We start from the raw sequence: 6,021 nt of genomic DNA on the forward strand, positions 1-6,021 counted from the left end.
GGGAGGAGGTGGACAGAGGGAGGAGGCAGTCAGAGGAGGAGGAGGTGGACAGAGGGAGGAGGCAGTCAGAGACAGAGGGAGGAGGCAGTCAGAGGAGGAGGTGGACAGAGGGAGGAGGTGGACAGAGGGAGGAGGCAGTCAGAGGAGGAGGAGGCGGACGGAGGGAGAAAGTGGACAGAGGGAGAAGGTGGACAGAGGGAGGAGGCAGTCAGAGGAGGAGGTGGACAGAGGGAGGAGGCAGTCAGAGGAAGAGGGAGTCAGAGGAGGAGGTGGACAGAGGGAGGAGGCAGTCAGAGGGAGACAGAGGAGGAGGTGGACAAAGGGAGGAAGTGGACAGAGGGAGGAGACGAGGCAGCCGCCCAGGCCAGGGTAGATGGTGGACAGAAGTGGAGCTGTGGGTCAGCAGCACGGGCTGCCCCTGGGCAGAGGGCACCCGGGTCGCCTGGACATCGCCGTGCGCAGCAGTAGAATGTTAAAGAGAATGTGTGGCATCGACTCCAAGCCGCCGTGGATATACATGAGCAGGCAGCGTCATGAGAGACCCGGCCTTCGCTTCCCCTGGGTCCCCTGGGTCCCCTGGGTCCCCTGGGTCCAGACAGCGGGGTTGGGGCCATAGAGGGGCCACAGGCAGCACACGGCAGGTGGCCCAGCAAGCGGCAGGTCGGTCCCAGCAGCTCCTGCTCGGCATCCAGGGATGCGGCAGGTGGAGACCAGAGTGCGGTGGGATGGGCGATGATTCTCGCTCGCCGTGTCCCCTCGTGAAAGCCTTACCTGAGGCACCTCGTCATGCGTCGCCGTAGATAATAATGGATCAGAGAGGACTCGTTCCTGATCTACGAAGACTCAGTATGTCTTAGTAAAGTCATCATTTGGATAAAAAAATATCTGGACTGGGAGTACCTGGGGGGCTCAGTCGGTAGAGCATCCAGTTTCAGCACAGGTCACGATCTCATGGTTCATGGGTTCAAGCCCCGTGTCGGGCTCTGTGCTGACAGCTCAGAGCCTGGAGCCTGCTTCAGATTCTCCATCTCCCTCTCTCTCTGCCCCTCCCCTCCTGGAGCTCTCTGTCTCTCAAAAGTGAATAAACATTTAAAAAGTTAAAAAACAAGTATCTAGATTCTGTAGATGTTATCTCAAATTCCAAAGAATATATATCCTAGTTTCCCGTAAAGAACCTTCCATGGTTTTGATTAGTATTTTCCTAGTGATTAAATAATAATAGGCATTTCTTCATGCGTGCACTGCTTTCTTCTTCATCTGCCTTCTCTGGAGAGGTGTCGTTTCACAGCCTCTGTCCACTTGTGTTTTTTTATTTAAGTTCAAGTTAGTTAACACGCAGGGCGGTCTTGGTTTCAGGAGAGAGAGCCCAGCGCTCGGCTCACACACACACACACCCCGTGCTCCTCCCTGGAAGCGCCGTCCTTAACGCCCGCCTCTCCACACTTGGGAGGATGGTTATAATGGAAAAGAGACAGCAAGAGGGGCGTGGAGAGATGGAGACTGTCCTACAAAGCCGCCCGGCAGGTAAGATGCGCAGCACTAAGTAAGCACGGAGACACCCTCTGGGGGCAAAGGATCTTTAGTGGGTTCTTGTCTGCCGCTTTATCTCACTTTGCTTACTCGGTGTTCTCTGTGGCCAGGAAGGGCAGGTTTATCCCTCGCTACCATGTCAGCAAACAATGCTTTGAATGCATTTCTTCATCTATTAGTCCATTTAACATACATGCGCAGACTGTGCCTTAAACACAAAATCCTGCCCTGCTTAGCATTTCAGGCAGATGAGGGCAAAGAAGACGGCGAGACCGTCAGAGCTGATCAGGAGAAATAAACCACAGTGATGACGCGTGTTGAGAGGGGCCCGGGGCCGCAGGGGACACGCTGCTCCGGTTCCAGGGAAGGGATTTCTTCCTGGGCGTCATCCAGAGGGGATGATCAGGGAGGTCTTCTTGAGGAGACGGGATGTGGGCTGCAGAGTGTGTCCCAGGAAACGCTGCAGCCTGGGGGTGGGCTGTGAGCCGCACGGGGAGTGCACACTGCTCGGTGGAGGTGCGGGGGTGTCTCCGCAGGGGGCAGGGTCAGGGGGCACTGGACTCCGCCGCCCGCCGTGCAGAGGGATGGAGGGGAGGGTCCCGGCCAGCCTTCACAGGACAAGGAGACTGTGTGCAGCTGGTGGCAGGACAGTCCAGGGAGTCTTAGAGTGGCCCATCCAGTCTTGGGGCGAAGCATGTGTCTCGGGAGGTAGAGGGAAAACCCCAGGGGGGCCATACATCGTGGAATCGCACCCACGCACACGCCGGAATCAGGCCGAGTGGAGCCCGTGGGCAGGAACTTACTGGAAATAGTCTTTATGGACGCAATCAAGGTAGGAGGCGGTCCTATGGGAGCAGCGTGGGCCCTAAGACCAAAAACGAGTGTCCTTACAGGAGAAGGGACACGGGGACACAGAAGAGAGGCACGTGAGCACAAGGAGAGGCGGAGATGATAGGGTCACAGAAGCAGGAGAAGGCCGGAAGTGTCCTCCCCCGGAGCCTCCAGAGGGAGGCAGCCCTGGCCCGCCTGGAGCGTGGACCGCAGGCCTCCGGAGTGCCAGGCACGGCCCTTGCCCGTGTGTAAAGTCCTCAGCATGCTGGGCTTCAACAGGGCAGCCCTAGGACCCAACTGCAGATTCCCTGCAAGGTTCCAGAAACTTCTGTTTCCAAGTGTCAGTGTGGCCCCAAGGATCCCCGTTCAGTGGACATTCCTGTGACCGATGGGTCTTCTGGTCTAGGCTCCCGAGACCAGCCTCTGGGGGCGCAGGCCGGTGCTGGGTGGTGAGAGCACAGCACGGAGGGGATCAGAGAACAGCTTGGCAGGGGCCGTGCAGGGCTCCCTACAGCCCCGGCCTGTGAGCGCTGCCGTCAGGGACCAAGGCACACCCAGAGGGCACGGTGGGCAGACACCCAGCTGGCCATGCCAGGACGGCGACTGCATCGCGTGACAGAGCAGCGGGTCACAGCGCACGAAACCCTGGGTCTCACCCGATTTTCAGAACCATCTGCACACACTGCGGGGCCAGGCCTGAGTTTCTAGACCACCCGACCTGGTATGACGCAGGGGACTGAGGGGCAGCGAAGGACATCCAGGACAACAGGGGCCGGCACAGGGACAGAGTGTGACCTGGACGTGCAGATGATGCAGATGCGGCCCATGAGGCACAGGTGAGGCCTGAGCGCCGTGGGTGAGGATGCCTGGTGGCCGTCAGGCCTGGGAGCACAGGAGGGGGTGGGAGGAAGGGCCCCGTCGTGGGCAGAAGAGCAGCGTCAGCCGGTGAAGAGTTCCAGCACACCGAGACCCGCTGGGGGTGGCGGGGGCACACGTGAGGGCTGGCTGCTCCAGAGAGGAGCACCGGCAGAGGGCGGGCGCTCAGGAGCACATGGGCCACAGCCGCCCTGCCTGCCCGGGTGAGCGGAAGCCAGGGGCTGTGCCACCAGGCCCCCAGGGCGTGACCTCCGCCACAGCCAACAGGTGGTCCCTGGCCAGCTGCTCAAGCCTCCTTTTCAGTAGCCGCAGAGAAGACCAGGTGCTCCCAGCTCTGAACTGTGGGCTCTGACTCAGGACCCCTGGGAATGGTCTTGTGCTGGAGGACAGTCACACACAGCAGGGGACAGGAGAGGAGGGGCAGGGGCACACAGACCTCTGAGCACCGGAGCCAGTTAGGGGACTGGTTCTGCAATCAGGCCCCAGGCCGGAGCCACCAGCATGGAGACGGGCGAGGCCAGTCTCCGAGGGGGCCCAGACATCACGTCCTGCAGGCGGCCTCCGTGGAAGGAGGGTGTGCGAGTGGGGCCCTGAGTCCCGGCTGCGGCACCGCACGACCTGCTCAGGCCCCTGGGCTCCGGCTCAGGCCCAGGCACTGGGTCTCAGGATAGAGGTGCCCCTGGTGCTGGGGGATAGGGATGGCTGGGTGGGGAAGGAGGGTCTGTGAAGTCGGGGACGGATTTAGGGTTTAGGCCCGAGGAGGGAAGCAGAGTTAGGGCTCCTGCTCACCGCGGACAGCTGCCTGCTGAGCGACACTCCCCACCCAGGAGCCACGCCAGGAACGCCAGGACCCACTGACCAAGGGGCACCAGCACCCGGGGCCATGCTGGTGGGGGTCCCTGTGGCGGGGGAAGGTGGTCTATGCAGTGAGGGGATCCACTCGGTGGGAGGGGTTGAGGGGGTGGTCCACCCAGCTGTCAGACTTGGGGGGGAGAGTCCACACAGCAGACAGGGTTGGGGGGGTCCATGCAGTGGGGGAGGTGTCTACACAGTGGGCAGGGAGCAGAGTTGGGGGGTCAACGCAGTGGGGGAGGTGTCCACATGGTGAGCAGTGGGCAGAGTTGGGGCGTGTCCCCACGATGGGCGGGGTTGGGGCGTGTCCATGCAGTGGGCGGGACTAGATGAGAAGGCAGGCGGGTTCTGGCAGGCTCGTGCTTGGTGGCCAGTACCCGAGGACACGGTTGGGTGCACGTTAGATGATCGATAAATATCTTTGGGTGGAACAGTGAAGGGATGGATTCTCAGATGAGTAAACAGATTGGCCTCTGGCGTGCTTTCCACAGGGCGAGTCTAAGACAGGGGGGACCTAATGGAACTGGAGAAAGAGGGACAGCCTGGGCCGGTGCCTGCAGGGCTCAGGGCCAAGCCGGCAGAGGGTCCTGGGTCCTGCCTGAAGCTAGGGGCGGGGGCAGGACTGGCAGGGGAGCACCGCCGGGCCTCTGGTGCTGCGTCAGGTGGGGAGGGGGGCCACGGGCGGAGCTTGGAGGGCACAAGGCAGCCCCGGGCTCTGTGACACACCAGCCAGGTCCCCGTGGCGTCCTATGGCTGGGAGCTGCTGGCTGGTGAGATATCAGAGCCTCACACATCTGTCCCCCCCGTCCCTGCGCGGGCCACAAGTGAGAGTGAGCAAAGGGCTCTCCTGCCCCTCCCCGGGCCTCCCCCCGCCCCCAGGCTCGAGGCTTCCGGGAAGGGGGTGATGAGCAGTGTGTGATTCCTTTGCAAGAGTGCCCAGGGCTGGTAGCAGGGGGAGAAAATTCCTGAAAAAAAAGCTCATGTGGCTGGAGGCCCGGTCGATGAGGTCATGGGTTATTTAAATTCTTGGCGTGGACTGAGCATTCACCCAAAAATGCTAGAGGTGGGACTGGGGGTCAGAGGCACGGGGCCGCTGGGCACGCAGGCGGTAGGGCAGCTGTGGGGAGACCCCTTTTCCTGAAAGAGGTGATAAAGTGAGATGGACCGGGCAGTAAGCCCAGGCTGCAGCCCCAAGCCAGCTCTGTGATGCTGCTAAGTCCCTTCTGGGCCTTGGCTTTCTCCCCTGTGAAATGGGCACCGTAACAGACCACACTGAGTCAGAAGCTGCTTCAAAGCCAGGCCTCGGGGGCCGTGCCCCAGGCACAGGAGGACAAGGCTGCCCTAAAGGTCCCCCTTTCTTTCTCCTGCCTACACAGCAGGCCACACTTCTGGCTGAACCCCCACCAGCCTCAGGCTGAGCCCCCCCTCCTCAGGCCGAGCCCCCAGGCCGAGCCCCCAGGGCCCAGTCCCCGCCCCTCAGGCCCAGCCCCCACCCCTCCGGCTGAGCCCCGCCCCTCGGGCTGAGCCCCGCCCCTGAGGCTGCTTAGGAAGCAGTCACGGGACTGGCTTCAGTTCAGAAAGCAGCGCACGAGGCCACCTTCCACCCCGGGTCAGTGGCGGTGGTGGAGCCGGGGGAGCCAGGCTCCAGGTCCCCCGACGTCTGGTGCGGACCAAGCCTCTGCGCACTCCATGCGAGTCTGTCTTTTGAACCCTCTGAGGTGCAGCGAACAGAACAGAACCCCACACCCGCACCGGGGCTGCTGGCTCTCCGCTTGCGCAGGTGGCCCGGGGAACCGCGAAGACCTCGATCCAGCGGCAGGCCCGCAGGAACGAGAGGGGCGCCCCTGCTGGAGGTCCGGACGCCGGCGCCTGGCTCCGGGCTCCCACGCGCCGCCCACGCTCCGGGCAGGGGCGCCCCCCTGGCCCGCGCCA

This window comes from Suricata suricatta, chromosome 7 (genome assembly GCF_006229205.1).
Source record: "Suricata suricatta isolate VVHF042 chromosome 7, meerkat_22Aug2017_6uvM2_HiC, whole genome shotgun sequence".
NCBI classification, from domain to species: Eukaryota; Metazoa; Chordata; class Mammalia; order Carnivora; family Herpestidae; genus Suricata; species Suricata suricatta.